At 47.1% G+C, this 11085-nt stretch overlaps 1 protein-coding gene across 3 annotated transcripts in view; it reads right to left on the bottom strand.

The window, feature by feature from the left end:
• B3GALT5 (beta-1,3-galactosyltransferase 5) overlaps nt 1-11085 on the bottom strand; it is a 359311-nt gene that overhangs the window by 28204 nt on the left and 320022 nt on the right. The window contains exon 1 of one of the 3 annotated variants that reach the window (XM_058834233.1): nt 9023-9151. The exons of 1 other annotated variant lie outside the window; for it this stretch is intronic. The gene's annotated coding sequence lies outside the window, so the exon portion shown is untranslated. Of the gene's footprint in view, nt 1-9022; nt 9152-11085 lie in introns of those variants that run through there. One more of the 3 variants, XM_058834251.1, reaches the window with a different exon arrangement.

Raw genomic sequence — 11085 nt, 5'->3', positions numbered from 1 at the left:
GAGAAGGGAAAGGGGAAAAGGGGAAAGAAAAAGAGATCAAGGGGAAAAAAAGAAAAAATAAAGGAACAAAGGGAAAGAGAAAAAAGGAAAGAGAAAAGGAAAAAGGGAAAGGGAAAAGGGGGAAGGGGGAAAGGAAAAAGGGGGGAAAGGGAGAAAGGAAAAGGAAAAAAGGGAAAATGTTAAAGGGAAAAGGTGAAAAGGGAAAGGGGGAAAGTTAAAAGGGGGGAAGGGGGAAAGAAAAAGGAAAAAAGGGAAAAAGTGAAAGGGAAAAAGGGAAAAGGAAAAGGTGAGTAGTGAGGCAGTGGGAATGAAAAGCCCAGGAGAAGGTCAGGGGTCACCCTGGAGCTCAGAGGATGCAGCCCAAGAGCTGGGATCTGCTGCAGGGTCAGCATGGGGCAACCCAGGCCTGGACCCCTCTTTGGGAGCAGAGAATCTGCAGCCTCCCCACGGGGAAACAATGACTGAAAACAGCTTTAATAAAACTCCCACTCCCAGCCTTCTCTGCCTGCAAATGTTTCCTCAGCCCCGACTGAGCCCCGGGATCTGGTGCAGAGCAGGAGATGGAGGTTTTGATGGAGCCTGATTGAAGTGCCAAAAAATGTTCACTCAGTTATGGCCCTGACAAATGGATCCTTCTGAGCTGCTGCCTTCATTGTGCTTTTATTTTTTTTTAATTTATTATCAGCCTCTTCCTGTTCTGGGCCAGCAAGAGAGCCAAAGCCAAGGGGAAGTTATCCAAATGGAATATTTTTTGATCTGGTGCAAAACAAGGGCTTGTCAGGAGGGAAGTTTCAGGTCATTTGGGTTGAAACCAAGCATACCAAAGTTTCCAAATTTAAAAAAAAAAACAAAGCCCACCCTGCCCTGCTCATGTCCTGCAGAGCCCTGTGTAGAGCAGAAGGCTCCAAATCCAGCTGATCACGAGTTCATCTGCTGCTGGGCACAGCATTGGGATAAAATGGGATGCAAAGGAAATGTGATACTGTATTACCTTCAAAGAAATTGGAAATTCAAAAAAGTTCTCCTAGAAGCTCAACAGAAATGAAATATTTTTTGATATTGTGACTCTTTGAAAGGTTTCCACTCTTATTCAAGATGAATTCCAAGGACTGAAATGTGTTTTTCACAAAAGAAAAAAATGCCATTCAGTGAAAATCTATTTTTTATTTATATTCTTATTTATATTTATATTATTTATATTTTTACTCCTATTTCTGAGATCTGGAACTGATCTAAAACATATTGCCATGTCAGCATCTGAAATGATAACTCTTTTATCCCATTTTTTTAGGGGAAACCATGTTTGTCAGTACAGTTTGCCATCCACTTGCTCTACCACACTATTTTCTGTTCCCTCAAAGCATTTTTTGCAGTGGTTTTTAACTTGAGTAACACCCCTGACTCCACAAATACTGATCAATGCTTTTTAAATACTTAGACATTTAAAAAAACCCCACTTTTCCTTTTCTGTGCTGGGTTTTGGATTGGGCTTTTTGTTCAGGTGGTGACAGTGGATATTGGTCCATCTTCTCCATGACCTCCTGGGTATTTAATTCACACTTGACATCCACTCTACAGTCAGCTTCCAGCTGGTTTTTTGTGTTTCATGAGGGTTTGTGAGGATCCTCGTGGATGAGCAGGACATTCACAGAACCATTAAATTTGGAAATCCCTCCCAGCCCATGGAGTCCCAGCTGTGCCCGATGCCCACCTTGTCCCCAGCCCAGAGCCCTGAGTGCCACCTCCAGGTGACACCTCCAGGGATGGGCACTGCAAAGCTCCCTGGGCAGCCCCTGCCAAGGCCTGAGCTCCCTTTCCATGGGCAAATTCCTGCTGCTGTCCACCCTGAGCCTCCCCTGGCCCAGCCTGAGGCCTGAGCTCTCCTCCTGTCCCTGTTCCCTGGCAGCAGAGCCCGACCCCCCCGGCTGTCCCCTCCTGCCAGGGACTTGTGCAGAGCCACAAGGGCCCCCTGAGCCTCCTTTGCTCCAGGCTGAGCCCCTTTCCCAGCTCCCTCAGCCCCTCCTGGGGCTCCAGACCCTTCCCAGCTCCGTTCCCTGCCCTGGACACGCTCCAGCCCCTCCAGGGCTCTCCTGCACCAGCCACAACTGGAGCCAGCCCTGGAGGGGCCTCTCAGAGCCAGCACAGAGGGACAATCCCTGCCCTGCTCCTGCTGGACACACAATTCCTCACCCAGCCCAGGGGCCAGTGGCCTCTTGCCCACCTGGGCACCCCTGGGCTCGTGTCCAGCCCCTGGCACCAGCACCCCCAGGGCTTTTCCAGCTTTTCCAGCCCCTCTGCCCAGCCTGGAGCTCCAGGGGGTTGTTGTGACCAACACTCCCTCTGTGAAAGATGTCTGGTTCTGGAGAGAACCTCCCTCATTTCTGCATCCTGGGCTGGTGCTTGCATCCCCCACCTTGCACAGGGGGACACCCTGATTCTATTTAGAGTCACTAAATAAAATAAATGGCTGGCAGAGAAGACCCTGCTCAAATACCAAACTGAAGAGCCCCAATCTTTGCTCCCTGCCCCCTCACAGGGTTCAGGTCTTCCTGCAGCCAGGGTGGCCACAGCTTTTGTTTATGACTTCATCCCTCTTTAGCTTTGCCCCATGAAATTTGAGCTCCAAGGTGTCCACCACAAGGGCAGGGTCCAGCTGAGTGTTTATAGATTCCTTTCTGAGGGCTTCCTTGCCTGGTGACTTTACAAGAATGGCATTTTTTAAACATGAAAAATTATTCTCAGGTCAAAGAATGAGAGGAAATGGCCTCAAGTTGTGCCAGGCAAGTTCAGATTAGATACACAGAAATAACTTTTTTCCCTGGAAGAGTGGCCAGGCATTGGAAAGAGTTGCCCAGGGAGGTGGTGGAGTTGACAGCTCTGGAAGTGTTCAAGAGGTGTCTGGTGGCACTTGGGGATGTGGTTCAGGGATGATTTTGATGGTTCTGAGTTGATAGTGAGACTGGAAGTTTTTGAAGTTCACTTCCAACCTCAATAATTCTGTGATTCTATGAAAAGAACTTTAAAAAAAAACAAATCTGCAGATATTACAACTTGCTCTGCTTATAAATATTTTATGTGGTCTCTAGTTAAATTCCCCCTCTCAATCCCTCTTTTTTTTCAAGAAATCAAAACCATGACCCACCCAGATCAGGGTGTGTTGTGTTCACCTGGATATGGGGGTGTCAGCACCCCCTCCAGCTCCTTTATCAGGAAAACTGGCTGCCCACAAGTTCAGAGCTCATTAATCTTTCATACAGGGCAGTAAAACCTCGATGAGCAGTAAATACACCTGTCCTTGTTTCCTCTTGCCCCCTAAATCAGCTCCCTGGTTTTAGAGATTCAGTCACTGTTGGGCTTCAAATATTACATCATCAAATCTTGAAGCAGTTGGAGACTCTGGAGTTTTTCACTGGGTTTGCATGGCTGAGCTTTGGCAGCAGGGACAGGGGCTATGGGAATTACAAGTTCCCTTTTTGGCATCTTCTCGACACACAGGCCTTGCACACAAAGGAAGAGGGAAAACACTTCTTTTTAATAAAAATTCAGGTAAAATATAAGAGGGTCATTGACCTTTGCTTCTGAGGAACCTTTCTGTTTTAATCAAACTCCTCTAGAGGAAATGCCTTGTACAAAAAGCTCATCCAACTCACAGGAAAAAAAAACCCACTCCTGCTGGAGTCACAGTTTATGACCAAAAGGCAGCTCTTGGGGTTTTCTTTCTGTGAGCAAGCCATGTCACTGAGAAATGCTTCCAGGGATGAGGCATCCAGAATTTCTCTAGGAAAACTGTTCTAGTGCTTTTTACCCTAACAATAAAACTTTTCTTCCTAATATCCAACCCCTGATATCCGACTAATATCTAATCCCACTCTCTGGCAGTTTGAGTCCCTGTGTTCTGTCCCTGCAGCCCTTGGCAATTGTCTCTCTCCAGCTTTCCTGGGGCTCCTTCAGGCCCTGCAAGGCCACCCTGAGCTCAGCCCAAAGCTTCTCCTGGCCAGGCTGAACAATGGCAGCTGTGCCAGCCTTTCCTGCCAGCAGAGCTGCTCCATCCCTCTGCTCATCCTGGAGCCTCCTCTGGGCTCTCTCCAGCAGCTCCAGCTGCTCCCTGGGCTGGGATCCAGGGCTGGGGCAGCTCTGCAGGTGGGGTCTCACCTCAGGGGGCTCAGGGACACGATCCCACAGGTGATGGCCCCAAGGAAGGAAGAACTTCCCGAGTTTCTGCTGCCAGCTCAGCGTCTAATTTGGAAACAAAAAACACAGCCTGACAGGGCAGCCTTCAGGAGTCTCTGACCTTCATCTCTGGCATGTCACTAAGCCCTGCTGCCAGCCTGGGCACTCTGGGGTGGGGTCTGTCCCCACAGAGGCTCCAGCACCTCCCGGGGGATTATCCCAGCGCAGGTTTCTGAACGCCGCCCGCTGACGCCACAGGGATCCAGTGTCTGCCAGGATCTCTGATGCTCGAGTTGTAGCACACAGGATTCCAGCACACCCCCCCTTCAGACTGCAGGCACCAAAATATCTGTGGTTTCAGCTCTTACTCTTAGGCAAGAGGTTGATGCTGAGGTTTGGAATGGTAACAGTCAGGCAGAGATCGCCATGGGTTAAAAACGCACTGTTAAGAGCAGAAGTGCAGAATAATTTGCTAAGGACATTGAACACTGGCTGAATTCACTCTTTCCAGGTGCCTCCAGCACACTCCAGCTCCTGTACACCCATTATTTGTTGTCTTTGCCTGCTTTACACCCCATGCTCCCCCTGACACACACAGTGCTGCCAAAGAGATGTTATTGTCCCTTCCTCCCGACTAAGTTCCTTCTCCAGCTTTATGTTTTCTCTATTCCTGAGTATGAAACAACTTCCATTATCCACCATTTTTGGGAATTTCCAATTTGGAACTGTTGCTGCTCTACACCAACCAAGGTCCTGTTACCTCCTCTCATAAATTGGAGGGTGCCAGACTGGATAACTGGAATGGCTTCTCCCTCATCTCTTCAGATTTAACCTTTAACTGATTTAATCTTTTTGGTCAGGATTCAAACATTGCACAGGACCTGCCCCAAAGGACGTGCCAGGGCAGTGCTTTGCAATGTGACTAGGTATCCCCTTTACTTCTGAAAATAACTCCTTGGGACATCTACTCATCACATTCCTCTTTGCCACGGCTGCATCACGTTACAGCTCCCCACAGCTTGGAGACAAACCTGTGCACACAAAACTCTGCCTGCTGGGCCGGTCCTGGGAGGACAGGATCCCAGTTCCTAGCAGAAATTCTTATTAGCCCCCAAAGAAGTTATGTGGGGACTCCATGCCACTGAATTTTATCTGATATCTGTACTTGGGGATCTTTCACTCTTCCCTGGGATGCTGCCCTGTTTTCCTCCACTCTGGCAGTGCTCCTCAGCACCCTGACACTTCACATTTCTTTGGCACAGGCAGCCAAACACGGTCCCCAGGACCCACCCCTGGAGGTTTTCTGTTCCCTGGGCATGTCCCTCCTCCTTCCCCACAACCTTCCCCTCTCCAGTGCTGGGGATCAGGTGGTGGTGTCCTCACCACCCAAATTTTGGCCCTCCAAGAGCTACTTCCTCCACCTCCTGTATTTGTCTTTGGATGGGCCACGCTGGCAACTCCCCCAAAACTAGCCTGAGGCTGGCCAGAAGCTGAATATAGTTTTCTCAAAGTGATTTATCTGATTAAGACCACACAGATACCACCATCCAACCCATTTCAACTGGGTGCAGCACCGCTCATCATTTAAATCCAGCAAGACTCTAATGCTAATGGAAAAATACTGGATCCCACAGAAAGCCAATATTCCTGCTGGGAATCACTCATGTGCAATGCCATGCAAAAACTGTAATCCCCCCCAGCCAGAGGGGTGCTGGAAGAGAATATGCCTGTTTTATTTATTTATTTGGAGCCTATTGTGGAGGTAGCTTCACTTTTGTTAAAATAAAATATCAGATAAACAAAAAAATCCCCGTGGTGGGGGGTAAGGGAAACACAGGCTGGGCATGGGGAAAGAAGGCAGCTCCTGTGCTTGGTGCTGCCTGGAGAGCTCCAGGACTGCACATTTTATCAGGGTAATGTGATTTTGAAGGCTAAGGCTGGCAACAGCCGTGCTCAGCTCTGCTCAGCACACGGCTCCAGCTCACCTGCAGAGCCCCAGCAGAGCAAATTGGAGCTGACAGGACAATGGCATCCAGCCAGGATCCCATCCTGCAGTTCAGCAGGGCAGAAACCACCGTGTTTTTACCCCAGCCCCGCAGCTCAGGGGTTCCACAGCCACCCTCACCCTCTCCTTGTGCACTCTGAGCTCTGATGTGTCCTGGTATCTGTCTTGGAATTATGGAATCATTTATGTTGGAAAAGGCCTTTAAGATCATCAAGAACTGTTCCCCCAGCACTGCCAAGGCCACCACTGACCACATCCCCAAGTGCCACATCTGCAGAGCTTTCAAATCCCTGCAAGGATGGTGGCTCCAGCCCTACCCTGAGCAGCTCATTCCCATGCTCAACAATGCTTTCCTTGCATAATTTTATCCTCATATCCCATCTAAACTTCCCTTGGTGCAACTTGAGGTCGCTTCTTTTCGTCCTGTCACTTGTCACCCAGGAGCTGAGCCTGATCCCCACCTGGCCCCACCCTCCTGTCAGGGAGTTGTGGAGAGGGAGAACATCCTTTCTTTGGGATTTGGTTTCTCTTTGATCCACAGAGCTCTGCTCTGGTGCTACACAGTTAAGGAGAAACAAGAAAAGGTTAAAAAAAAAAAAAAAAATTCTTCTAGTTTCTTGCATTGTTTTGTGCCTCCTGTTTTCTGGAGCTGGGTTTTCCTGAGGAAGGAGAGGTGCTAACAGCTTTTTTTCCACACTTCTCAGCAAAATATCCAGCTAGCTGGCAGGAAGGCACTCTGTGTGACATCTTCCTCTAAGGACATAGCCTCTGCAGTCTCAGGAATATGTTCCAAACTTTTTCAGTGAAGGAGGAAACACGGAAAAGTTCTGTTCTGGTTCAAAATGCCACGGAATCACAGAAACATCATGGTTGGAGGAAACCTTCACAGCCATCCAGTGAGCAAAAAGGAGTGAAAGGTGATCATATTCTCCTCCATTTCTCCTGCAGGCTGCTCAATAGGAGGGTTTGGTGAGAAAGCAGTGAAAACACAGCATGAAGGAGAAGGTTTGATGGCTGTCAGATATCAATATGATGGGGGGAAAAATGTTATCATTTCTAAAGGGGAATGGACAACTGAGAAGCAAATAATCTTATCAAAGGAAGAAGGTGCTTTCATCTTTTAATCAGTGCATTGATACTTTGATTTTTAGTCCCGCAAATTCTCTGCAATATTTTCTTCCTTTCAAGGGGAAATCAAGGTGCAAGGAAGTTAACTGGGTAGTCTGTGGTCAAGAATGGGCTTGGATGAGCTGGTATCAAAACTCAGCTTCTCTTAAATCTAGTGACAGGGTGATTCCTCACAAATCAAACATCCTGAGAAACACAGGTACAGTGCCTCAAAGAAACTGTGGTGTCTAAAGCAGTCCCAGATGTTCTCAGAGATTCATCCTTCATCTCTCCACACTTTCTTCCTACTTTTATCCCTGGAGCTATTTAAAATTGAAGATGAGACTCTTAAGGACACTTTTTAGTGGTGGTGTTGGCAGTGTTAAGTTTATGGTTGGGTTCAGTGATCTCAAGGGTCTTTTCCAGCCTAAATGATCCCAAATTCTCAGTGACTGAAAGTCATCACCACAGTTCTCCACACCTGATTTGGGCTCCTGTGCCTGTGATTGGTGTCATCCAGCTCTGCACCTCGAGTAACCAATGAGTTTCTTTCCCCTGAGCTAAATGGAGAAAGGATCTCGTTAAAATGAGTCTCAGCTGAGATTTGTTGTTCCCTCCCTTTGCTTCTTGCTTGGCAATGATGGGAACAACAAGCATCCTTCAGGATATTTGACATCAAACCTAAAACGCACAATCTGCTCCCTGAAGGAATAACTGTCTTGAGTTCTCAGCTTCCCAGATGATATGTCAAGCATATTTCCAGCCTCCTGAAGCTGTCAAAGGATGCAGACAGACAGACTTACCTCCTTTAACGCTGATATTCTCACATTAAAGAGAAGGCTAGAATCAAGTTTTATTACTTGGAAGGTGGATGAACAGATGTGGTGGCTGGAAAAGTGTCCAGAAACCCTGACTGGGGGCTGGCACTGCCCTGGCAAAGCTCCTGAACTGTTTAATTCCTCTCCAATGAATTTCACAGAGAGTTTTCTTAGGAGAAAATCTCTCACACAGTTTGTTGGCTCAGAAGTGCTCTCATCCATGGCCCAAGTTGCCTTTGGACCTGCTGTTCCAAACCCTTTATTAGCAGCACAGTGAAGCACCTCACATTTATTTTCCCACGAAACAAACAATTGACGAACCCTATCCACTTTGTTGCTCGCCATGGTACTCGAAATCACGTCTTTTACACTTCAGCAGCCTGTGAAACTTGACAATCAATCATCCTAAAGTGCCAACAGCCACATCCTATGACATATATGGATCTGTAGGAAGCATAGCTTGAAGCCTTTCTAATTTTAGCTTGTTTCAGGATACAAGAAGTTTCAAGCATCAATCATCCAAGGAAAATGCTTTACATACCAAAGTGTCACCAAAAAAACCAAAAAAAATATCCAGCCTGCTGGTTTGTGTGTAACTGGGGTGCACTGGAAGGGTTTTTTATCCATGGATTCCTGGGGTCTGTGAAATGCCATGTGCTCTGCCTTAACCAGCTGCAGTTGCCTTCTCCCAGTAAAACAGGAATACAAAAATGCAGACAGTATTCCTCCAAGTGCATTTAAGCCAACAGCTCACAAATTCGTGCTACTGATTTTCCTTCAGCTGTAGTTTAGAAAAGATTGAATTCTTTGCCCAGTTGCACTAAATTACTGCAGAAAGTATTAAGCTTATGTAAGCAGAATTAACGTTATGGCTAAAACCACCAAGCAGCAGCCAGCCCCAGTTTATCCTTGGCATACTCACAGCCTCCTTTTCTCCTGGCAGGAAGAATGACCAGCACCTGCTGATCCCAAGGAAGGCCCCAAATTCCTGTGCTGGCTGTAGGATCTTCCTCAATCCCGTTTGCTGTTTCACCCCAGTCACCAGCTGAAGACCAGGGCAGTGTGTCCCTCCCACGTGGGAGGCTCAGCATTCCTCACATTCCCTCCCAGCCTTCCCAGATTAGACCCTCTCCAGAAGATCACCTCTGTATTTCTGCCTTAACAAGAACATGCAAAGTGTGGTGGGTTTTGTCCCAAAGCCTGCAGCCCTGCCTGATGTCCTGGCTACACTCAGGGATTTTGTGTAGGAGACCCTTTCTGGGGACGGTCTGAGACACGGCAGAGACCTCTATAATCGAGTTGGGTGTTAGAAGTTTATTTCAGGGCGTGGGATAGAGAGAGAGAGCTCTGCTATGAGCCAGCAGATAGAGCTCAAAGCAGGCTCAGAGGGAACAATACAAAAGGGGGTAAAATATGAATACAGGAGCTCAAGACTTAAGATAGCTAAGAAAGAGAGTAACAGAACAGAAGTGAGAGAGATGGGGAAAAAAAGAGCAGTAAGAGTGTAGAAAGAGTGAGGCAAGAGGGCTAAGAGAGCATAGCAAGAGAGTAGCAAGAGAGAGACCAAGAGAGACTAAGAGAACCAAGAGATAGAACTCTCTTTTTCAATTACTTATATAACCTATACATTGGAATATTCTATTCCTTTCACTAACCAATCTTTCTAAGTATACTAATACAGTAACATTTGTGTGCAACCTATAGAAATCGCTGCTTTTGCATATTTTTAGTTATATCAGGGGTACTTTGGACTTTTCTTTATAAGACTGGGGAGAGGGGTCTCAGCTAAGTTTTATTGGGGGACAGAATGTGTTCTGGCATGCCAGACTGGTTTCTTTGAATTATTCAAACCGTGCTTTCATTTGTATTTCTTCCTTAGCCTTTCTGGCTAAAGAGTCATATTTATAATTTCTTTCTAATTCTACCTTCCCAACATTTTGTTCTGGGGGGAAAAGTGGAGCTTGTGGTTCATCAGCCACGGCAAGCTTAGGCAGCCTGGGAATACATCAATACATTGGATTTACCTCCTTTCCAGAGTGATTAACAAGTTCTGTGTTTATATTGTCCACTTTTGCTCCCAAAAGTCCTGCTCAAAAGCTCTGCAGCAATGACTGCTGTCCTGATTTGGCTGCTGGTGAGATGGCGAAAATTTTCCCCAGGAAGAGGAATTACCTGCAGGAATATAAGAAATGCTAAAATCAGTGGCTCACCTAACCTGGTATTCAGTCTTTGAAAGTGGAAATGGGAAAAACTATTCAGGAATGACAAGTCTGATATATTTAAATCCTTTTGCCCCCAGTCCCCAGCATCTGTGATTCCTTGAATTAAGGATGTTGTGGACACATCCCAAGCTGTAGTATCCATTTATGAGCCTCCTGTTCCCAACATTGCCCAATCCCATCCTGGACCCATTGACACTGTCATTTCCATAACATCCTGTGACGACAAATTCCAAAATTTCCTGACTCACTGCATAAAAACAGTCTCCCTCTTTTCTCTCTCAAGCTGATCTATTAATTTCATTGTGTCTGCTAATTTTCATTATGGTGTTGCAGGATTTTCTGACTCACTGTTCTGCATTCATCTTTGTGGTTTTTTGTAGCTGCCTTGGCTTCCTCTCCAAACTGAAGAGTCTTTTCAGCCTCCTCATGAAGCAGCTGTTTCATCCTCTCCAGCTTCCATTTTTTCCGTATTTCTCACCTCCCCAGGTTTTCCCTGAGACCAGACTGCACAACCTGCTCAAGATGTCAGCACAGCCAGGTTTGTACGGCCACAAAGCCCTGCCATCCTGCTGGCAAGGCATTTCCCTGGCTCTTGGCCACTGCTGCACCTTGAGCTGATGGTTTTGGAAGGATGTGGAGCTGCTGGAGAGAGCCCAGAGGAGGCTCCAGGATGAGCAGAGGGATGGAGCAGCTCTGCTGGCAGGAAAGGCTGGCACAGCTGCCATTGTTCAGCCTGGCCAGGAGAAGCTTTGGGCTGAGCTCA

Source organism: Poecile atricapillus, chromosome 1 (assembly GCF_030490865.1).
Source record: "Poecile atricapillus isolate bPoeAtr1 chromosome 1, bPoeAtr1.hap1, whole genome shotgun sequence".
NCBI lineage: Eukaryota > Metazoa > Chordata > Aves > Passeriformes > Paridae > Poecile > Poecile atricapillus.
Note: the sequence above shows the minus strand (reverse complement) of the source record. Positions and strands in the feature narration are given on the sequence as shown.